The 24,966-nt window shown below is 40.8% G+C and overlaps 1 protein-coding gene and 1 long non-coding RNA gene across 10 annotated transcripts in view; one reads left to right on the top strand and one right to left on the bottom strand.

Annotated features, from left to right (window-relative positions):
* ANKRD34B (ankyrin repeat domain 34B) overlaps positions 1-1,277 on the bottom strand; it is a 24,210-nt gene extending 22,933 nt beyond the window's left edge. The window contains exon 1 of one of the 6 annotated variants that reach the window (XR_006290806.1): positions 518-672. The gene's annotated coding sequence lies outside the window, so the exon portion shown is untranslated. Of the gene's footprint in view, positions 1-517 lie in introns of all 6 variants that reach the window. The other 5 variants (XM_027821715.3, XM_043546285.1, XM_043546282.1 and 2 more) reach the window with 5 other exon arrangements.
* LOC119566731 overlaps positions 1,119-24,966 on the top strand; it is a 55,199-nt gene continuing 31,351 nt past the window's right edge. For 3 of the 4 annotated variants that reach the window (XR_006290809.1, XR_006290808.1, XR_005225993.2), the window contains exon 1: positions 1,119-10,438. This is a non-coding gene — a long non-coding RNA (uncharacterized LOC119566731). The remainder of the gene's footprint in view (positions 10,439-24,966) is intronic. The other variant, XR_006290810.1, reaches the window with a different exon arrangement.

Genomic DNA, 24,966 nt, shown 5'->3' on the forward strand with positions numbered 1-24,966 from the left:
ACAGCAAATTAAGTGGCTTTGAGCGGAAGGGTAGGATCCATCAAGATTTACAAATATTGAGGAAATTCCTTAGGGCTCCGCATTTTGGGTGCAGAACAACATAATGAATTTGGAGACCAGGCCAAGGGCCAGCTAGGTAATTGGGAGCTTTCTTCAACAGCTGTCTTACGGTGGGGGGCGGCCTTTCGGAGTCTGAGCTGTTTAAAATCTCATGGTTTATCCTAGCCACTTTCCCCATCGCTGCTGGGCGCTAACTTTACGCCACTGAGCGGCAGTGCACTAACTTTATGCCATTTAGTTCCTGCGCCACCGGCAGAGAATAGACACCGACGAGAAAGGGAGAGAGTTGCAAATACGCTGGAAAAGGGGAATGGCCCCAGCAGGACAAATGCACAGACAGAGGCAACCCCTAGCTCTCGCAATCCCGGAGAGCGACAACGCCCGGGGCGGGCGGGTGAGTGAGAGGAGAGGAGAGATTGGCTCTAGAGAGGAAGCGGCGCATCCACACGGCTCTTACCTGCGGGACAGGCGCGTCTCCCGCCCCCGGGAGCCCGGCGGAGGATGAGCCGAGCTCTGTGCACAGGAATTCAGCGCGGCAGCGGCAGCAGAGAGCCCCAGCTCTGGAGACGCCTCACGCTGCTGCTGCTTTGCCACTTGCCTCCTCCCGCCCCAGCTGCCTCCGCAACGGCCGCCCCCGCGCTCTGCGCAGCGCGCCCAGCCCCCCGCAAGGGGAGCAGCGGCGACGTTTCCCCGCCCGAGCGCCGCTGCCCGCCCCCGCCCCGTGGCACAGCCCGGAACGGTGCGTGTGCTGGGGTGCGGTGCGAGCCGGTGTCGGAGGCGGCGGGGGCAGCGCTGAGCCCTCAAGGGCCCGAGGGACAGACCAGGACGGCTGGAGTGGGCAGCGCCCCCAACCTCGCCTCTACTAGCCGCCTCCTGCAGCGTCCTGACGGCCCCTGCCCGCTCCCCCGGCGGGCTAAACGGCTCTGTCCCCTGAACGGACACGTGTTGGCCGCCCCTGCGCTGCTCCCCGGCACCGGTCACCTACCTACCCCTGGGGTCTAGACGCCCCGTGACAACGCCTCACCGGCTGCACCCACCTTGCCTCTCCTCCCCCGTATGTTAAAGGACCAGGTCTCACCTCCCTGCTTACCCGCTTCTAAACAGCTACTTGCTGCCGGAAACCTGCCCCCTCCCTCCTCAGCGTTATCAAAGGCCACCTGCCATTGGCCACCCCTCCCCTCTACCTGCCCCCTCCGCCTGTTTAAACTGCTACCACTCCCCCGCCCCTCCGCAAACGGCCATTTCTGACCGGCCTGCCCCCCTCAGCCCCCTGACAGCGCTTCCCACTCAGCGGCCCTCTGGCGGCTGCTCTGCCCGCTCGCCTCGCTACTCAATGGCTGTTGCGGGGTTAGTGGTTTCCCTTCCGCCCTCTGAGCAGCCCCTGGGGCTTCCCGCCCCAAACCCTCGCACCTCGCCGGCGGCCCAGTGCAAAGACGTAACCCGTGAACTTTATTTAAGCAAAGCTAATGGAAGCAGCCCCCGCTGGCGGGCTGCTCTTCTGTCCATGATTTCTCTCTACTGGGGGAGCCAATCGGGGATCAAGGCCCCTTGCGCCATGTGCTGCGCTCTTTAGGCACCCACTGCCTCAGAGGGTTCACAGCCTCAGCAGATGACAAAAGGTGTTTTCACCAGCTGAATACAACACACGCAGGTGGGAGGCGAGAGACCAGTCCGTGCAGGAAAATAAAGCAACAGTCACAGCGCAGCGACTGCCTCGCCGCTGTCAAGTGTCTCCTGAGGCATCGCCAGTGGTGAGTTTTAAGGAGGGCTGTGAAGAGGAATCGTGTTATCTTCCCTTTTGAAGTGCAAGTGATGAGGTCAGGTCAATATTATGACTACGGCTTAGAACTGCGTGAATTGCTGTGAATAACGCACCGTGTTAACAAACATCAAGGTTGGGCGGGAATCGCATAATTTCTTTGTACTCTTGACGTCTGAAAACCCGAGTTTTAAGACTGTCCAAGGACATGGTTGGCTGTTGTGCGCTGGCTCTTTAACGATCTCTGCTTTTTCTCTCCACCCTCCCACCTATCCCCACATTGTCAATACAAGCTCTTTATTGAACACACTGAGAAAAGCATAGGCACGCAGCACTCACTCTTTAGAAAGGTTACGGCTCTTCTCAGACCTGTTGCTGTGTGCGTTATATAAGACATGGGGGCGGTGTACACTTCTGGATGGTTCATCAGTGCTGCTGCTGGGAGCGTTTTCCCCACTGTAGCTACTGCAACTCTTTTACACACCCACTTGTTCTGGCTCCTGTCCTTGTATGCCTTGCTCATTAAATTAGTTTGCTTAGGATAGCAGAGATAAGAGTCTTTTTAAAAAGAAAGAATAAACTACTTCAACAGTTTGGAAAAGTGAACTTTTAGGAATATTGTTAGATTTGTTAGAAGTTCGTATTGCATATTTTTGTTCCTTTTTAGCTACGTTTTAATAAATATAAACATAATAATTGCTAGTATGTTGTTTGTTACATTAAAACCAAGAAAGGGTGACATAGCAAATAAGGGAATATAGCAGCATTGAGGAAGTATTAGTTAAGTTACTGTAAGTATACATATTATTATAAAGATGATGTCAATGTTTATTATCAGTCCATTCCACTTATTTGTCTTTTGGATGATCCATAGCACTCCTACCTTTTTAGCTCCTTTTAAATATTACCCACACAGTACCAAGAGCTTCTTCAAAGGAAAAGTGGAGCCATTCTTCTCTTGTGTAGTTAAAGAATTTATAAATAACTATTAAACTTACCACTTATTCATCATACTTTAGAAACAAGCATATAAACACAAAAATATACATTATTTCTTTAAAGAAAACCATTCTTAATACTGTTCCTTATTTTGGTTTAGTTATGGTGAATAAAAAGATGTGAAGTTAACATTGCAAGAGTTAATTGCTTATTTGTGTAGAATAATACACTTTAACATTTTATGTATAAATATACACATTTTACTGTAATAGAACATTTGACAGTAATGAATCAATAAACTGTTAATATAATATTTTCAAGAATCAGTTTTTACACAAAATTAACTTGCTTGTTTAAAAAAATGAAAGGGAAAGGATGTCTAAAGAGCTGAGAAGGCTAAAGAGAGAAGAGCAGTAGCAGAGCACAGAGGAAAGCCGTATCTTGAACAAAAAGAATCAAAACATAATCAGAGGTAACAATTCTCTTTTGAGATCCTGATGATAAACCACCACTCTGTCTGGAGTACAAAGCCATTAGAAGCTCTTCATGGAATTATATTGGTACTCTCTCTTTGTCTATTTATAGACACCAAGTTTTCCATTCATCATGTAATTTATGTAAGTTATACTCGACTATCTTTGAACCATTTTTGTAATGTTGATTGCATCAAGTGAAACTTTTGGGCCTGATTTTCCTGTCATTTACACTGGTGTTACTTCATTTACTTCAGCGGAGTAACACTGGGCATGAACTTCATTCCCTGTGTCTTTTAAATAAATGTAACATTTTTAGTTTACGCGTTTGGCTTTCAGGACCGATATTTTCTCTCTGGTGTTTGGTGTATTTTTTTAGTAGCTTAAATAAAAAATAACCCAATCCTACAACACTTAAAGAACTAGTCCACTCTGAGTAGATTTCCTAGACCTGAAGAAGAGCTCTGTATAAGCTTGAAAGCTTGTCTGTCTCACCAATGGAAGTTGTCTGATAGAAGGTGGGTGACCCAATATCTTTTATCTTTAGTCCTACTGAAGACAGTAGGATTACTTGCATGAGTAATAGCCACAAGTGAGGGCACATGGGTCTTTCAAATAATATTAGAGTATGTTGCACAATAAATAAATAAAATCTTGCTCCATTGACATGTCTGTTGGCAGAATTTACCTTTAAATTTCCTGTACTATAAGCCAAGTGATAGGGCTACAGCCTAAGCTAGTTCATTAGAGCTACATGGCTTTACACCAGTTAAGTGTCTGGCTCATAGCAGTTATTAACTCTTGTCAGCATTTTGCTTCTTGTAGAGTGAACCATGTGGCCCAAATATAGTATGGGAATGTCTAGAGTTTATTTTTCCCCCTCAGATGTGTGTACTGGTACCAAAACTAAAGATTGTAAAAGAATACACATCTAGACAATATGACATTGTAGCACTAGGCATATCAGTATAATCAGACTGTAGCACAGGACTCCTCCTAATCCATGTTATAAAATACCTGTTCCTATGTAATAAATTCTGGTCAAGGATTCTGTTTTTTGATTAAGACAAAAAGTGTATATATCATGTCAAGACATCAGCAGTTATTTTCTGTGTTTAAAGGCTCATTTTTGAAATCCATACACAAACCACTCAAGATTTTACTAAAAAGCTGTTTTTTCTGAGAAGTTATTTTTAGTGATCTGCAGTCAGCCACTGTAGCCATCTTGCTAAATGGCAGATTGAACAAATGAAGGATGTGGATTTCTTTCATATGAAGGAAATATAAAATATTGTGTGAAAGTAATTATTATTTAAATTATAGCAGAAATACATATGTTTGTCCTTTTAGCACACTTCAAGACTTTCTAAGGAAAACTGAAAGTGTATAGTAGAAAAGTAAATAATCAATTGTGCAATAGACAGTGTACCTGTGAACATAAAAAAGAACAGAATTAGTAAGGGAAAAATCAGTTTTATATGAGCCCATGTCAAGAAAGACAATTATTTGATGAAAGGCACTGAGTCTTAAGACTCTGTCGAAGTCAATTTAATTGATTGAAATAGCAGCTAGCCCCAAAGTACTTTTTAATAAAACAGTCACTCCATTCTGAGATGAACCCTCTGTGTGGTTAATGATCTAATCAGAAACCAAAAATTAGAAACACTCATGTTAGTTTTTTTTTTTTAAGTGGAATATCTTTAAATTGGTGAGCATTTTCTTGACAACCTAAACTCTTCACTGAAAGAGGATGCTGGTTTATGCGTGAGAATTTCTCAACATCAAAAAATGAGAAGAAGGCTAGGCAAAGAGATTAGATCACTGATTCTTGTATTCGCGTACTTCATAAAATTGAGAGTTTCTTTCAAGCAGGCTTTACCAAAATAATGTATTGGAGATTCAGTGCAACGCTTTATTAAGACTTGCTGCTGCCTCACAGAAAACTTCGAAATACATTGGGGATTAGTTTAGCCCAGTATAACTCCACTGGTTTAAATGAAGTTACTCTATGGATTAAATTGGTCCATTCTATTTAGAGACAATTGTGCTTATATAAAGTGCAAACTTCATATTTTTCACTTTGCTTTTTAATGACTATTTGCATTCTACTAGTATTTTAGTTTCTTAAGAGTTCATCTGCTCCTGCTGTTTTTTCTTCCCCTAAAGTCACAGCCTAGTCCTTTGTTGACATCACTATTAGTAGCTGTGAAAATACTTACCACACTGTAAAAAAAGGGATTGTGGGACTAACGTTATACTGGGCCTTCCTCTACACTGCCACCCCATGGTAGGACTGTGTGAGAGGCAGTTTTGTTTTTTTTAAAAATGTGTTACAAGTCAATATCTAGAATGATGTAGGTTTCAGAGTAGCAGCCATGTTAGTCTGTATGCATCCGATGAAGTGAGCTGTAGCTCATGAAAGCTTATGCTCAAATAAATTTGTTAGTCTGTAAGGTGCCACAAGTACTCCTTTTCTTTTTAGAGTGATGTAGTAGTAAGATGATTGAACATAGTGGGTAGCAAGATGTTGCTGTCCACCTTCCAGTCTTCTAATTGTGCACGTCTCCACCATACATGAGATACAGTGACTTTCCACTCTCAATAGAATAGAGCACTCTGTGGGATCCATGAGTACTGAAGACTGTTGCCAACCAAAGAGAAGCAGCCATTAGAGGAATGCCCTTTAAAAAGTGGAAAATCCATTCCAATAGTTACAGATGTTAATGTTACTCAGACCAGCATTAAATTCCCCATCACAACACTACTCCCTGAAAAGGGAATACCAGAGCTAAAGTGCAGTTAAGGCAGTGGTTCTCAAACTTTTGTACTGGTGACCCCTTTCACATAGCAAGCCTCTGAATGCGACCCCCCCTTATAAATTAAAAACACTTTTTTATATATTTAACACCATCCTTATAAATGCTGGAGGCAAAGCAGGGTTTGGGGTGGAGGCTGACAGGTCCCGACTCCCAGTTTAAGAACCCCAGAGTTAAGGGATCAATAGCAACACAGCACAAGAGCTGGTAAAGTTGATGGTCTATGGGATAGGGTCTCAGTTTCCTACGGTTCTTTCACCTAAGCAGCAGTTCCCTTTCCATGAGGCTGCAATTCAATGTAACTGAAACCATGGAAGGATGTTACTTGTATTTTTAAGTACCCTTTTCTCCACCAGAAGTTTTATCTATGGGAAAAAGGGGTTCTGTGACTTCCGGGGAAGAATAATCAGTAAGAACAGATGAACTTCTAAGAATCAAATACTGTTTTCTTGCAAATGTCTTTGGTAATAAAAACTAAAGAAGAAAACACAGAAAACCACTGACCTATTTTATAGGCAGAATGGTTTATAAATAATGGTTTGTTTGGTTTTTTAAAAATATTTCCATTTGGTATCAGTAGCTCATTAAGTTTAATTGCTAAAGGAAAATACTTTGCACTAGGTTTGCCAAATTAGCCATGTACTTTCTAAAATATGTAAATCAGGATGGAAGAATTAGGATTTTTCATGCCACCTGTCTTTTCAAGCCAGTCCTAATTCAGCACAGTACTTAAGCATGTGCTTATATCAATCTCTGTTCAGCACAGTACTTAATTCCATTTCAGGAAAGCATATTTATTCGGGAATGCACTCAAGCACATACTTGCATTCAATTTAGTCAATGAGAATTAAGCACATTCCTGACTAGGGGGGGGTCTAAATCCCTGTATTCTGTTTGTTCGATCAGAGCAGTCGCTCTAAATATTGATAAGTCTCAAGGCATTATTTTAATTAATAAGGTGGGAATTAAAAAAAGTAAGGGGAAGATTCTTTAATCGCTGTGTATCTACACAACAACTGGGAGGTGTAATTCTCAGTTTGGGCAGATGTATACACACTAGCTTTGCTTGAGCTAATGCCTAAAAGTAGCAGTGTGACAGTGATAGCATGGGTGACCACTCAGGCTCACCATCTGAGTACAATCCCACCTGAAAGGTCTGGGTCATCTGTGCATAAACCACTGTAGTGACAGGTTTCAGAGTAGCAGCCATGTTAGTCTGTATTCACAAAAAGAAAAGGAGTACTTGTGGCACCTTAGAAACTAACCAATTTATTTGAGCATAAGCTTTCGTGAGCTACAGCTCACTTCATTGGATGCATTCAGTGGAAAATACAGTGGGGAGGTTTATATACGTAGAGAACATGTGAGTGGCTCTCGGTCTTTGTTATTTTCTACGGAACTTTCTTGCTCTAATTCAGTGGTTCTGAACCAGGGATATGAGTACCCGTAGGGGTACGCAGAGATCTTCCAGGGGGTAAGTCAACTCATCTAGATATTTGCCTAGTTTTACAACAGGCTACATAAAAGCACTAGCAAAGTCAGTAGAAACTAAAATTTCATATAGACAAAATGAGGAAGTAAGGAATTTTTCAGTAATAGTGGGCTATGACCTTTTTGTATTGTTATGTCTGATTTGTAAGCAAGTAGTTTTTAAGTGAGGTGAAACTTGGAGTATGCAAGATAAATCAGACTCATGAAAAGGGTATAGTAGTCTGGAAAGGCTGAGAACCACTGCTCTAATCTTCTATTTTCTTTTTCTGATGTGATAGATCAAGATAAATATTGTAGCCCTCCTTTCCACTTCAAGGTATGGAAAGGATCTGAAAATTTTAGAAGAAAGGGTACAGAGCTACTTACTGTCTCTAATCCACCACTACCTCCTCCACATAGCCATAGCTTTTGGGGTTCCACAGGATTTCAGGGGGAGTGGCTGGCTGGAGGTTGGAGCAGAAGCTCTATCTAAATATTAAGACTTCTATACGATGCCCAGCATTGTGATATCTGATTCTGCATGCTTCTGTCTGAACTTGACCCTGGGTTTCTGGTGAACAGCATTAACTTTTGAACCATTCATTTTTATCCCACTCAGAAGTCGGTCAAGGGTATGTTGCCAAGTGAAAGATCACAGACCAGGGCATGCAGAGGGATTGTCATACGTGAGGATGATCTGAGAACCATGGGTTTGGATCAGGACTTTGCTCCCTTAGCTTCAGGGTTTTCAAAGTTAGAAGGCCTTCCCCTTCACCCTTCCATATAATTAGATTTTGATCTTAAAGACTCCACACAATAGGACATCCATTCAAGGCTCTGGACACACGTTTAATAACACAAATTGTTTACTCGTATAAATCTGTGGCCATTAGCTCATTTCTTAAGTGGATAGCAATGCATCAGGTTTTGTGCCTCTTCAGTCTAATGAATCATTAAATGTAACCTTGCCCATTCTGTAAGTGTCTTGTGAAGTAGGGGATGATTTAAGTCCTGTGCTCATGTCAAATACACTATTTTCGAAGATCTTGTGTTACATACCACTACCTTTGATAAGGAGTAAGTAATTTGTATTTAGTAATACATTTCTCTTATTACAGATTTCTGTGAGTAAAGTCATTTTGCCCAAGAAAAGGAACATAAATCCTGAAAATATTTGAGTTGTCTACCTATTGAGGTAGCCTAATCGTGTCAATCAGAAAAGTAATTGTTCTGCTTGATCAGAGAAAAGTTGGTATACGTTATATAGGAGTAGGTGTGTAAAATCCTCTCTAATGGCAGCAACCAGGAAAAGTAAACAAATCACCCCTGCATGACACAAGTCATCTCACAACCATTCACTAGCTAAATATTCATCATGTGGAAGAAATTTTGCATACTTTTACTAGTTGAATTGCACATTTCACTGAGTAAAGTACAAGGTCTATGCCCCACTTAATTTTTCTAAGATCATTTGAATTACTATTAATATTATCATATACTGTTCCTGATAATACATGGCATGTACTAGAAGATGAACAACTCTTGGAGCTACTGAATACAACTGAGGCCTTTTCAATCCTGAAGTAGGGCTGAAGATTAACTGGTCCATCAATAATTGGATAAAATAGTGAAGCTAATAAACAATAGATTCTGGTTGGATTCCTAGTTCAATTCTTGGAGATTTACATAACAGCAGTAATGATAAGTACTCACATTTATAACACGCTCATCCTGACAGAGACCAATGTGCTTTAAAACAAATTAAATAATGGGAGTCCATGGTAACAAGCGAACTAGTTTGCTTTAGCTTTGAAAGAGCCACTCAAGTCTGGGAATCAAGGCCGTAACCATAGCAGGGCAGCTGCCCAGGGCATGAAGCTGTGAGGCTGGAAAAATGAAAAAACCCAACAGTAGGGAGCGCAAATATGCTTGCTTACCCCCAGCGCTGAAATGCTTAGTTACAGCATTGCTGGGGACTTAGAGGCCTGCTCCAGCATTGAAGGATTTCCTGTAGAAATATCTGTTTCAGCCATGAAAGGCTGTCTAAATTGCAGGCTGGGCTTAATCAGACACTTGCTTCAGTTGATATACTCCTCTGGATGCTTGTCTTAGAAAGAGGACTGCTCCGGAATTCAAAGAAGGAGGTCATTTGAGAAGCCTGGGGGAGGTTTGTTGCAGTTATGAAAGATTCAATCTAAACTGGGAGTTTAACACAGGCAGAGGCTTTCTGTAGTAGAGAATGACTTAGTCCAACTAGCTAGAAAAGCTTGGTTTTAGGCAGAAGTCTGCAAGAAGCTGAGAATACTTTGTTCAGGCTGAAAGCTTGGTGTGACAGTGCACTCCACAATGTTTTATGGAAATATGCTTATGAGAGTGTAAATAAGATGTAACTGGAATAGGCTTTATGCAAAAGATCTCTTGTAAGGTATCATTACAAAGCTTATAATCTACTGTGTGTGTTCATCCTGTTTGTATGTATGTATCATTCTTGTATCTGAAGCTAGAAATATAAAGTATAACTCTGAGGTACTACTGTAATTATGCAAAGCGTGGGCCATTGATGATGGTTTAGAATCTTGATGGCTCCCATTGATTAGGACAATTGGTTGTCTGTTTATTTGAAAGCCTTCCCATGTTCATGTAAGCCAGCCCAGGAAGAATGGTGGAATCCGTCTTAAACCTGGTGCTTTTCCGTATAGCAGGAGGGGTGGAGATCCAGAGAGACAAAAGATTCCTGCCTTGTGCCAAAGCTAAAAAAGAGGGTGGAAGAGAACAAAGGAGGCTGCCAGTCATGAGAACACCCTTAGTTTCCACCTAAGATGTCTGCAGGAACTCACAAGGACTGTATCAGAGGAAAGGATTGGGCCCAGACTAGAAAGGAGTCTAGTCTGTGAAAGAAGCTTATTGGAACATCTCTGAGGGTGAGATTTTACCTGTAAACGGTTTCTTAATGTATTAGACTTAGACTTGCATGTTTTGCTTTATTTTGCTTGGTGACTTACTTTGTTCTGTCTGTTATTACTTGAAACCACTTAAATCCTACTTTTTATACTTAATAAAATCACTTTTGTATATTATTGAACCCAGAGCAAGTGATTAATACCTTGGGGAGCAAACAGCTGTGCATATCTCTCTATCAGTGTTATAGAGGGTGGACAATTTATGGATTTACCTTGTATAAGCTTTATACAGAGTAAAACGGATTTATTTGGGGTTTGGATCCCATTGGGAGCTGGGTGTCTGGGTGCTGGAAATAGGTGACCTGCTGAGCAGTTTTTGGTTAAAGTCTGCAGCTTTGAGGACATGGATCAGACCTGCGTCTTTGTTGGAATAGGCCAGGGTGTCTGGCTTAACAAAGCAGGGTTCTGGAGCCCCAAGCTGGCAGGGGAAATGGGCTCAGAGGTAATTCCAGCACGTCAAGTGGCAGTCCCAAGGGGGGTCTCTGTGACTGAACGCATCACACTTGGTTTGAGTCTTTTTTTGTAGTGGTGGTTTTATGTATTTATTTGTACTTTAGTTTATAATCCATAAACTTGGAAGCCTGGAAGGGACCTCGATAAATCATCTAGTCCAATCCCCCACACTGAGGAAGGACTGAGTATTATATATCAGGGGTTCTCTTAGGGGGTCGCAAGCTGTCAGCCTCCACCCTAAAGCCCCACTTTGCCTCCACCATTTATAATTGTGTTAAATATAAAAAAAGTTTTTAATTTATAAGGGGGTCGCATTCATAGGCTTGCTGTGTGACAGGGGTCACCAATACAAAAGTCTGAGAACCACTGTTATATATCATACCTTGCTGGTGTTTGTCTAACCTGATCTTAAAAACCTCCAGTGATGGAGATTCTGCAACCTCCTGAGGTAGTTTGTTCCAGTGCTTAACTACCATTACACTTAGGAAGTTTTTGCTAACCTAAATCTCCCTTGCTGCAAGTTAAGACCATTAGTTCTTGTCCTGTCCTCAGTGGCTAAGGAGAACAATATATCACCTCCTCTTTATAACAACCTTGTACATACTTGAGGACTATTGTGTCCTCCCACCGTCTTCTCTTCTCCAGACTAAACAGACCCAATTTTCCCCCCACCCCAATCTTTCCTCATAGTTATGTTTTCTAGACCTTTAATAATTTTTGTTGCTCTCCTCTGAAATTTCTCCAATTTTTCCACATCTTTCCTGAAGTGTGGTGCCCAGACCTGGATGTAATACTTCAATTGAGGCTTTATCAGTGCTGAGTATATTGGAAGAATTACTTCTTGTGTCTTGCTTACAACAATCCTGCTAATACATTCTAGAATGATGTTCACTTTTTTTTGCAACAGCATTATACTGTGTACCCATATTTAGTTGGTGATCCACTATATCTCCCAGATCCTTTTCTGAAGTACTCCTTCTTTAGGCAGTCATTTCTCATTTTGTATTTGTGCAATTAATTAATCCTTCCTAAGTGTAGTACATGCACTTTTCCTTATTGAATTTCATCCTATTTAAGTCAGACTGTCTCCAGTTTGTCAAAGTCATTTTGAATTTTAATCCTGTCCTCCAACTCGCTTACAACCCCTCCAAGCTTGATCCCCTCCCCCAACTTTATAAGTGTACTCTTTATGCCATGAGCCAAATCATTTATGAACATATTGAATAGAACCAGACTCAGGACAGATCCCTGTGGCACACCACTCAATATGCCCTTCCAGCTCGATTATGAATAATTGATAACTACTCTGAGTATGGCTTTCCAGTCAGTTGTGTACTCACCTTATAGTAATTCCTTTAGGCTATATTTCTCTAGTTTGTTTCTGAGAAGCTCAAGTGAGACAGTATGAAAAGCCTTATTAAAGTCAAGGTTTTTAACATCTACTACTTTTTGCCTCTCCCATCCCCATCCACAAGACTTTTTACTCTGTCAAAGAAAGATATTAGGTTGGTTTGACATGATTTCTTCTTGAAAAATCCATTTTGACAGGTACTTATTACCTTATTTTCTTTTTGGTGCTTACAAATTGATTGGTTTCAGAGGGGTGGCCGTGTTAGTCTGTATCAGCAAAAACAACAAGGAGTCCTTCTAGCACCTTAGAAACTAACAAATTTATTTGGGCATAAGCTTTCGTGGGCTATAATCCACTTCATCAGATGCATGGAGTGAAAAATACAGTAGGCAGGTATAAATATACAGAACATGAAAAGATGGGAGTTGCCTTACCAAGTGGGGAGTCAGTGCTAATGACGCCAATTCAATCAGGGTGGATGTGGCCCATTCACAACAGTTGACAAGAAGGTGTGAGTATCAGAGGGAAAATTACTTTTTGTAGTGACCCAGCCACTCCCCAGTCTTTATTCAGGCCTAATTTGATAGTGTCAAGTTTGCAAATTAATTCCAGCTCTGCAGTTTCTTGTTGAAGTCTGTTTTTGAAGTTTTTTGTTGAAGAAGTTTTTTTGGCCACATTTAAGTCTGTTAATGAGTGTCCAGGGAGATTGAAGTGCTGTCCTACTGGTTTTTGAATGTTACCGTTCTTGATGTCTGATTTGTGTCCATTTATTTTTTTGCATAGAGACTGTCCAGTTTGGCCAATGTACATGGCAGAGGGGTATTGCTGGCACAAGATGGCATATATCACATTGGTAGATGTGCAGGTGAATGAGCCCCTGATAGTGTGACTGATGAGGTTAGGTCCTATGATAGTGTCCCTTGAATAGATATGCGGACAGAGTTGGACTAGACAAGCCATTTACAACACACACTTTGCTTCTCTACAGAGGAAAAAGGACACTAAATTATCTAAACACCTACATGCCACGAAGGGCCACAACAGTGGTACCCTTAACTCACCCAACAATATTGTTAATCTATCCAGCTACACTCTTAGCCCAGCAGAAGAGTCTGTCCTATCTCGGGGCCTCTCCCTCTGTCCCACCACCCCCATGAACATGATACAGTTCTGCGGTGACCTGGAATCCTACTTTCACTGTCTCTGACTCAAGGAATATTTCCACTACACCACTGAACAGTGCACTAACCCACAGAAACCTTCCTACCAACGCTACAAGAAAAAAGATTCTGCATGGACTCCTCCTGACAATTGAAACAACAGAATGGACTTCTATATTGAGTGCTTCTGCCGACGTGCACGGGCTGAAATTGTGGAAAAGCAGTATCACTTGCCCCATAACCTCAGCCATGCAGAACACAACGCCATCCACAGCTCCAGAAACAACACTGACATTATAATCAAAAAGGCTGACAAAGGAGGTGCTGTAGCCATCATGAATAGGTTGGAGTGTGAACGAGAGACTGCTAGGCACCTCTCTGACACCACATTCTACATGCCATTACCATCTGATTCCACTGAGGGTTACCAAAGTAAACTACACCATCTGCTCAAGAAACTCCCTGAAGAAGCACAGGAACAAATCTACACAGACACACTCCTAACGCCCCAACCAGGGGTATTCTATCTGCTACTCAAGATCCATAAACCTGGCAATACTGGACTCATCATCTCAGGCATTGGCACCCTGATGGCAGGATTGTCTGGCTATGTGGACTCTCTCCTCAGGCCCTACGCTATCAGCACTCCCAGCTATCTTCGAGACACCACTGACTTCCTGAGGAAACTACAATGCATTGGTGATCTTCCAGAAAACACCATCTTAGCCACTATGGATGTAGAAGCTCTCTACGCCAACATTCCACACAAAGATGGACTACAAGCTGTCAGGAACAGTAACCCCGATAATGTCATGGCAGACCTGCTGGCTGAGCTTTGTGACTTTGTCCTCACCCACCACTATTTCAGATTTGGGGACGATTTATACCTTCAAGTCAGTGGCACTGCTATTGGTACCCGCATGGCCCCACAGTATGCCAACATTTTTATGGCTGACTTAGAACAACGCCTCCTCAGCTCTCATCCCCTAACGCCCCTACTCTACTTGTGCTACATTGATGACATCTTCATCATCTGGACCCAGGGGAAGGAGGCCCTTGAGGAATTCCACCCATGATTTCAACAATTTCCACCCCACCATCAACCTCAGCCTGGACCAGTCCACACAAGAGATCCACTTCCTGGACACTACAGTGCAAATAAGCGATGGCCACATAAACACCACCCTATACCGGAAACCTACTGACCGCTATGCTACCTACATGCCTCCAGCTTTCATCCATACCACATCACATGATCCACTGTCTACAGCCAAACCCTAAGATACAACCACATTTGCTCCAATCCCTCAGACAGAGACAAACACCTACAGGATCTCTATCAAGCGTTCCTAAAACTACAATACCCACCTGGGGAAGTGAAGAAACAGATTGACAGAGCCAGAAGGGTACCCAGAAGTCACTTACTACAGGACAGACCCAACAAAAAATGCCACTAGCCGTCACCTACAGCCCCCAGCTAAAACCTCTCCAGTGCATCATCAAGGATCTACAACCTATCCTGAAGGATGATCCCTCACTCTCACAGACCTTGGGAGATGGACAGCCCCCCAACCTGAAGCAAATACTCACCAGCAACTACACACCACATAAGAGAACCACTAACCCAGGAACCAATCCCTGCAACAAAGCCCGTTGCCAACTCTGTCCACATATCTATTGAAGGGACATCATCATAGGACCTAACCACATCAGCCACACTATCAGAGGCTCGTTCACCTGCACATCTACCAATGTGATATATGCCATCATGTGCCAGCAATGCCCCTCTGCCATGTGCTGTATATTTATACGTGCCTACTGTATTTTTCACTTCATGCATCTGATGAAGTGGGTTATAGCCCACAAAAGCTTATAAAGCCCAAATAAATTTGTTAGTCTCTAAGGTGCCACAAGGACTCTTCATTGTTTTTACAAATTGATTGATATTCACTCCATTATCTTTCTGGGTACTGAAGTTAAGCTGACTGGTGTGTAATTCTCTGGGTTGTCCTTATTACCTTTTTTATAGATAGGTACTATGTTTGCCCTTTTCCAGTCCTCTGGTATCTCTCCCGTCCTCCAGAAGGTCTCAAAGATAGTCATAATTATATTGTCATTGTTTGGGTACTTTTGTAACAAATTATTTCAGTTTCTGTGGGACCTAAAATTAAGAGTATATATTTTTGCAATGCTCCTGAGTCCATCTCCCTTCCTCTTTCCACTTTTATAGTACGTGAAATTATGGCTCACAGCTCCCGTGTTAGACCATTGTGTAACAGATGGGTGGTTATTGTTTTGCTGGAATACGCTTGAAATAAAATGCTTAAGTGAATTAAGTAAATTGCTAACAAGTCAGCTGAGAAATAGAATTTAACTCTTCTAGCATCAGATATATTCACTTGTTAGTTATTTGAAATTGTGACTGTCATAGGTAATGGTTCTCATGTAGTCCATTGGTTCAATGATGACATTTTCATGCTCTCTCTCTTTGTGGATTCTGAAGTGACTCTGAAGTCCAAAGCATGAGGCGCATGCTCATGAGCAGATCAGGCAGACAAAGTCATTGGTGAGCATCTTGGTAGCTTTAGCAGTAGTATGACACTTTTTGTCTTGCAGCTAACAATCAATTATTTCTGTCTTCTTCAAAGGCTTGGAAAGCTGTGAGTGTTGTGTGTTGCAATGCTGATCTATTTGACACAGCCTTCTCAAGATCATCTGATTTTATTGGACCAAAGTGTGTGCTGTTCTTGATGCTGTACTTGTAGTGCTTTCTGGGGCGGCCTTGATTCCGATATCTTTGTGCCAATTCTCCATAGACAATTTTTCTGGAGAGTCAATATTCAGGCATCCTAATGATGTGACCAACCCAGCATAGTTGGGCTTTTATTAGCATGGCCTTGATGCTTGTGGCATTTGACTTTTGGAGAACCTCCGGTTGGTAATTTTGTCTTGCCAGTGGATCCCCATAATGGCGTGCAGAGATAGATAGCATATGAAAGCCCTCTAGTTGTTTGATATGCCATTTATATGGTGTCCAGGTCTCTCAGTTGTAGAGGAGAGATGTAAGCACAAAAGCACTATAAAGTTTTATTTTTGTTAAGAGGATTTCAAGACTTTTCTACATAGCTTGCCTAGTGACTGAGATAATTTCTGTATCCTGTTTGTGATCTTTGTCAAGAGATCCATCATTAGAGATGCTGCTGCCGAGATAGGTAAATTATCACCTTGCTTTAGTTGGATTCCATTAATGGATATGCTAGGAGACATGGCATGGAGTGGTGAAGATGACTGATACAACACCACAGTTTTCTCCAGGCTGATTGTGAGACCAAACAATTTTGATGCTTCAGCAAAGTGATCTATGATGCACTGGAGATCTCCCCCGTGTGTGCTAGGAGGGCACAATCATCCATCCACAAAGAGTGCTTTTCTTATTAGTAGTTCTGTTACTTTTGTTTTTGCTTTAAGCCTCATAAGATTGTAGACTGAACCGTCGTGTCTGTATCTGACGTATATGCCTCTGTTGAACCTGTTTGTAGCATGGTTGAGAACGGTAGTGAAAAAGAGGTTAAAGAGTACAGGGGCAAGGACACAACCTTGTTTGACTCCATTTGAAATGGGAAAGGAGTCTGTGAGATCTCCATTAAAAAGTACCTGACCTTGCATCCCCTTGTGAATAAACGAATGACCTTTACCAGTTTTGGTGGGCAACCAAGTTTGCTGAGGATCATCCATAATCCTTCTCTATTAAAATACATATCCCTTAAGTGTTGAAAGTGGAAAATTTTACAAAAAGTTCAATTTATTTAAAAAAAAATATTTTAAAAAAAGGTTCTGTTAAAGAGAGAAATACAAATGAAAACTGGAGTTACAGTAAGAATCCGCAGAAGAGCCCAGAGCTGGCATGCTATTTCTTTGTCTCAGATGTTTCATTCTACTGTGCTGTCAGATAATTTTTTGATATGGTTTTACTCTTCTACCTGAAGCTTGAAATACCTTGTGTTTTCCACTCAAGGGTTGTTGGAGTATTTTTTTTGGTCATGTCAAAAGACTAACTTTTAAAAAATTTACTACTGCACTTCTGATAATACTTTTATGGGAAAGGCCTATACAATTTAACAAATATTATAATCTTCAAAACAAATGTTCATAAGAAGCAGAGAAAAGAGTTAAAATAACAACAGTGTATATGCCTCTGGTCTCACCTGAACTTAATCCTTTCCTGGTAAATTTTGGTAAGCACCACTTAGTCCAGCTTTTATCTCTGGGCTGGGAGAAACAGACAGCTGTCCTGAGGTTTCTCTCCATCTCTCAGAGCAGCAATTGCATACTCACACCCTTCCTCTAGGGAAGGGCACTTCCTCGGCAAAACTTTTGTTGTTCAGGGGTGTTAAACCCCGCCCCCAGTGACAAAAGTTTTATCATCGAAAAGCACCGGTGTAAACAGTACTTTGTCGGCAGGAGTGCTTTCCTGCCGGTAAAGCCGCTGCCGCTGTTGGGGGTGGGGGGTGGAAGTTTTTTGTCGGCAGGAGAGCTCTCTCTCTCTCTCAGCAGCTACACTGCACGGCCTTTAGCGGCACGGCTGTAGCAGCACAGCCATGTCACTAAAGCTGCGTAGTGTAGCCGTAGCCTTAGTGTTCTTTTATTTTAGGCTCTGGCCTTGAAAAAACAGACTGTTAACCTGGCTGGAGACAGACAGGTAGGCATATCCCAATTAATAGGTCACTCATGGTCTCTTAAGGACCCCTGGTATTTTCCCTGGAGATGCCTTATCTGTCATTGTTTTGTTTCCATTTTGTTCTCCTCTAACAACCTCATTAGATTTAACTCCATGGAGTCATAGAGAATAACATCAAGGAGGTGAACGGAGGGTATATATAACAGTGATACAAAATACAGATCTCTCCCTCATTCTCCACAAATACTTTATGGAGGCCTATTGTCAGAGTTTGCCTGATGTTGCTCATGAGGGCAGTCTGATCATGGCAGTGCATTAAAACACTGACTCACAAAAAAAGTTATTTAAAATGTTATTTAAATTTCCATTTTTGATGCAAAAGGTGCCCCACAACTCAATTCTAAATTTTTAATAGAAACAGGCAAGTTACAGTAATGTCAATGGTAGTCTTTTTTCACCTATAGTGCAGACCCTCTGGTTTTAGGTGTCTTGCTAGCACTTACTATTCTTTTATATTTAATTTTTAACATGTTTAGAACACTTTGTTCTCAAGAAAGCATGAATGAGGGGGATTAAATTATATCTGTACTATACTTTCCTTAGTGACTGGTAATTATTCTGTCACTCATCATGCTACGCTATTCATTGCACTTAACTTGCATAGAGCTGAGGAAAAAGCCCCACATTTTCCCATGTATTAGAACACAATTAAAATCTATGGCTTCTTACAGCATCATGTAGTAATCCAGAGAATAATATAAAAGAGTAAACAGTGTGGGAAAGTTGTATTTTGGATAAGTTATTTTTTCTTCAAGCAACAAAATAAAAAACTGTCTCCCACTTTGATGGAGTGGGAGAATTATGGGAGTAAGGGCCTGCTTAAGCGTACCTGACAAATGTGGCAATTGTATCCTGTTGCTCTTTGGAGAAAGCAGTAAAATGTAGCTACAGGTACAAACTTGAAGAATGTCCTGTGTAAATTCCGACTATGGACTATATTTTCAAAAGAGACTGTTGAATTTTGGATACCTTGATTTTTTTTTTTCTGGACAATTTTAGACATCTTAAAAAGCCCTGATTTTAGAAAATACTGAGTACCTACTATCTAAAAATAAAACCTGTCAAAGAAGCGGGCAACTTATCTATTCTCTGAACATGGTTCCTGAACAGACAGACCCACATTTACCCATTCACCTTCTCTGAGCAGTTAAGTGGAGAAATTTGTAGGAGACTATTCTGTCCTTCATTGTGATAGGTATTCACTTTGGACTCCATTTCATCACATACAGACCAGTTCTTCCCCTTTCATTATTGTAAGTTATTTACATCAAATTTTTATTCATGAATGGAGGAGGGTTCAGAGTCGTAGAAAATTATTTTTGTTAATTACAAATCATTTAACATTTTCTGTACAACTTTTACTCTGGTGACGTTCATGTTGGGTCTCTCCCACATTGTATGCCATACCTGGGATGGATGAGGAAGATGGTGTTCCAATCACAAAAGATAAAAATCCTATATCTTAAAAGCCCTAAAAATAGTTTGCCACCATACATAGCTTGAGACTTGTTAGTTTCTTGGTTGAGTGTATGAAATTATTCTAGCTATAACATTTTGCTTATCTGTTCTCAGATTGATTAGCCAATATTTCTCTCTGGGTGTAGCAGGATGGTAGTAAGGCTTATATAGGCCTTTTGGAAGAAGTGTGTTAAAGACTGACTCAAAATGAGAAAGGCAGACCAGGTCTGGATGTATGGAACAAGGCCTGGAGATGAGTGAGAGAAGTCATGAAGGATTCAGTTGGTTATGTTGGTTAAGCAGAGTGAAGGGGGTCAAGGAGACAAGGGAAGATAGAGGCAGAAGCAAGGATAAGTGGGGCCTTGAAGGCTAAGAAAAGGAGCTTCAATTTGATACAAAGTGAAGGGGAAGCCAGTGAGGGGAAGGAAAGAGGGGCTAGACATAGTCAGAAAAGTGGGTCATATATAATTTTTCAGCAGCATTTTGAGTAGACTAAACAGGTGTGCCAAAGTGAGTCTTCTGTGCCAGAAAGGAGGATATTGCAGTAGTGAAAGATCTGAAGTAAAATTTATACTTTGTTTGCAGTGTGTAACATGGTCTTTGATGTTGGAGAATGGTTGGATAGGACCCCGGTGACCTACAGTTTGAACATTTGTTTAAAAATAATGAAAATGCAAATTTGTCATATTTTTCCCACAGCACATTGTTCCAACAGCATAAAGTGGCAGTTATTTGAGGTACTGTTGAGTACTCACAGTTACAGTGCATTATAAAAGGAAGTGGTACTCGTTCTAAACTGAAATGAACAAGGCAGATGTAAAAATTATTAAAATTCAGTTCACAGGAAGGGCACATTTTCATAAACAATGTATATCCCTCCTCCCACAAGGTTAAATAAAGACGTATGATCAAAAGATCCCTTATTTTACTAATTTAATCTGTTGGTGCATCTAGTTTTCTGTCAGCAAGAAAGAAAAATCACCAAAATAACAAATTAAAAATGCTTGTTGAGAACAGCAGAAAACGCTGCATAGGACAACACACCACACACGAAACATTAGCAGCATAACAATGAGGGAAGATAGTCAAATGGTTTCTATTCTCAGCTCTGCTACTGATTTACCTTGTGAGTTTGGGCAATGAATTAACCTCTATATCTCAGTCTATAAAATGGAGACACCTTACAGAGCTGTTGTGAGTCTGAGTTTGGAGAGCATACAGAGGGGTTCTCTAATATCAAAGGTGCTACCCAAGTACACTATTTTTTATTAAAACAGCTTTATATACCTCTCTCTCAGCTCATATAATTCACTTCAGTTGGTGTAGAATTGGGGCCAGTGATTTTATCAGAACAGCTGTTAGCACAGGCAGTGCAATAAGCTGTGACAAAATGTACATCACTGACCGTACATTCAATGATTTAGGTCAAGAATCTGACTTCTTTAAGATAGAAGTTTTTAATGAAATACTAGTCATTATCTGAAGCTAGCTGTCCTGGAATGAACTAAATAATCACAGAGAGGATTATATTAAAATTTAAATTACTAATATTTTCTATTTATAGTACTCTGATTGTAACATTCTTTAAGGGGATGGTTGTTCATTAAAATACAAAATTTTTCAAGTCAGGGAACTGATTTTTGAGGAGATGTGGTTCTCTTAGGAGTTCTAATGGTGAAGTCAGTCAATGTACAGTAGCAGACATTAAACTCAGCATTTACAACCAAATGCCAGATAGTTATCACACTTACTTCCCAGAGTGAGTTTAGGGGTGAAAACGTGGTATCATTTCTAACACTCTTCAGTAAACTAGCTTTTTCATGGTGACCACTATACACTTATCACTGGATGGTCACTGGGAGGTAGAGTTAAGAAATGGGGGAAGATAAGTGCACCCACACATTGTCAGAATATACTACTGAAAGCACAAGGGAAGTTTCTAGATCATGTTGCAAGTCTAATTGATAATTAAATAATTAAAGTAAGCTTCCTACAGTTCACTAATTCTTTATTCGCTGACTAAGCAACACCACACACTTTAAATAATACTGTACATTAGTTATAAAGGGGATCTGTTTTCACTTTTTGTTTGCATTTGCTCCAAAGCTATCAAGACATAATTAAAATGGTACACTGATTAGTTCAAAATGGAAATGTGCTCTTTTAATAGTTGATAATTATGTACTTTCAGTCCCCAGAGTAGTAGAATACACAATGTTTTTCTACAACGAATTTTACCCAAGCTCTCAAAAGGGATGCTGTTTTGGTTAGAAAACCATATTCAGTTCTACGTCTACGCTGCAAGTTTGGAATGTGATTCCCCTGCTCATGTAAATATACTTGTGCTAGCTCTCGTCAAGCTAGCGTGAGTGTAAATGTCTGTCTAGACACAGTAGCACTGGTAGTACCAGCGGAAGTATAGCTGACCTGTGCTGAGTACATAGCTGTCTGAAACTGGTGGGTAAGTGCTTGACATGGCTCAGCCATCCCTCTGTTGCTGCCACCAGTGCTACCATGGCTATACTGCTATTTTTACTTATGTTAGCTTGATGAAAGCTAGCATGTGTGTCTGTGAGCAGGGGAATCAGAGAAAGCCTTACTTGTACTGAGTGTTCAGAGCTGAATACTTTTAAATGACTTTTACAAGAATGACTCCCTTTCCTTAAGCAGGACCAAATATGTTCTTCAAGAGATGATGTGGTGGGAGTACCAGAGACTCCACATCAACAGCAATTCTGGAGAGAGCTCTGTAGGTTCACCCAACTAGTTGTAGCTTGTTACAACTTCCGGACCCCAAAAGACCCTCTCTAATTTAAATTGCCTGTACCAGGTTTGGAACAAAGATTTGTGGATATCTCTCAATCCTAGCCAATGGGGAAGTGCCTTGTAAATCATAAAAACCCTCCTACAGATCTATGAATAAGGCTGATCCAGCAGAAAGTTATATTTTGTTCACAATGGTCTGGACATAGGTTACAGTGCATCGGCCTGCTGCTGCTGGAGATATCGGTCTTCTGGAGCCACTCTGGCTCACATGTGTTGGGCCTGCCCCAGGATACAATCCTTCTGAGTAGAAGTAGATTGAAAGATTAATATAATCATAGACTCATAGGACTAGAAGGGACCTTGAGAGGTTATCTAGTCTAGTCCCCTGCACTCATGGCAGGACTATATTATCTAGACCAGTGGTGGGCAACCTGCAGCCTGTACGGATGGTCAATGTAAACAAACTATCTTGCGGCCTGCCAGCGGATTACCCTGATGGGCTGCAAGTTGCCCACCATTTATACAGACCATTCCTGAGCAGTGTTTGTCTAACCTGCTCTTAAAAATCTCCAATGATAGAGATTCCACAACCTCCCTAGGCATATAATGGATATCACCTTAAAAATTACTTCCCAGAACTGTTTTGGGATATATCCCACCATCTTGGAAACTCTCCAACTCATGGAAAATTTGGTTCTCTATAGCAGTGCTTGTAGCACACAACTGACCTGGCAGATGAAAACTAGGCAATGTTTCGGAGAACAGGGACCTCAGACAAATTTGAGAAGATTTGAGCTTATTTGTTAGAAACCTTTGATTAATTCCTAGCAGATGGAAACTGAGATGTCATTCTCTTTTTCCCCAAACCTTTGTCCTTCCTCTCCTTTCCCTCCCTTCCTATTCCTTTGTCTTTTTCTTCTTTTGTCTTTTTTCTGTTCTCTCCTTATTTTTTGGGGAAAAAAATCAAATAAAGACTCTTTCCACTTCATTTTTTCTGATTCATATGGACAAGAAATCTGATGTCCAAGTTACTTGTGAGCAATCCGTTACATTGAGGAAAATCAGGATTGGGGTGAAAAGCCATTCAGTTTTTTTGTCAGTCTTGTAGCTAAGAAAATAATTGTTCATGGTAAATGTTCAGAACACCTGTCTTAAGAAATGATTTCCACACAGTGAATTTCTTAAAATATCTGGGAATGAACATTAAAACATTGAAAAATTAAATACTCTGTGTATATACTGTCATTTAAAAAAATCCTGGTTCATTAGGGCATGAATATGGTGGAAATTGCTTTTGAAGTGGAATTTTTAATTAAAATAGAGTAACAAAATAGTCTCAAATTTGAGAATTGGACATTAGCCTCATTTGCCTACCACCCTGAAATGTTCTTGGTATTCAGTCCTCTTGTAACAAACATACATAAATGTAACAATATACACAACAAAGCATAACCCCTTGCCCTTCCCTCATGGAGCCAATATTCTATTCCAATATTGATCTTAAATCCCTTATGTAGTACAGCTGAGCAAAAACAGCTCTCAAGGTGTACCATTAACAGTGAAGAACAGCTAATATCATTCTGTATTTAAGAATTAAGGGCCAGGTTGTGTCACACTCACTTGTGTTATGTAGTACCTTACGATGCAAGGAATCCCCTTTGTTTCTTTCTGTATTAAGGCAGTGTATTCATGAGTCTGATTTTGTCTTGAGTACCCTCAAGTTTCACCTCACTTAAAAACTACTTGCTTACAAAATCAGGCATAAAAATACAAAAGTGGCACATCGTTATTGAAAAATTGCTTACTTTCTCATTTGTACCATATAATTATAAATAAATTGGAATATAAATATTGTAGTTATATTTCAGCGTATAGTATATAGAGCAGTTTAAATAAGTCATTATCAGTATGAAATTTTAGTTTGTACTGAGTTTGTTAGTGCTTTTTACGTAGCTTGTTGTAAAACTAGGCAAATATCTAGATGAATTGATGTACCCCCTGGAAGAGCTCTGTGTACCCCCAGGGGCATGTGTAACCCTGGTTGAGAACCACTGTATTAAGGTACTATTCAGCATGAATAAGGAATGGCACAATCTGGCCATAAAACTACTTTTTTAAAAATCCATTCATAAGTCATAGGTTCGTTACCAAATTTTTCATATGTAGTAAGTTAAACATTAAACTCGAGACCGTGGGCATTTTCTACATGGTTTAAGTAAGATGAATAATTGCCAAAATGTTAATTCTGCAGTCACACATTCAGCGCTAATTTCTTAGCTCATTCTGTAGATCTACACGAGATATACTGGCTCAACCTAAGTAAGAATATGAAAATGTAATTGTTAACATGTTGGCCTGTGGGCAAATCTGATACAGTTTTTAGTAGTTTCTGAACTTAAACACATGGGAAAGAAAGCTGAGAAATACGACCATTTCTTCAGTTTCATGCACAGTAGTCCAGTAAGACACACCAAACTGGCTTGATTTTCTGAGGTGTTGAACACTCAGAACTCCTGCTGAACTCAGTGCAAATTATGGTGCTCAGCCCCTCTGGAAAGCGAGG

Source organism: Chelonia mydas, chromosome 5 (assembly GCF_015237465.2).
Source record: "Chelonia mydas isolate rCheMyd1 chromosome 5, rCheMyd1.pri.v2, whole genome shotgun sequence".
Lineage (NCBI taxonomy): Eukaryota > Metazoa > Chordata > Testudines > Cheloniidae > Chelonia > Chelonia mydas.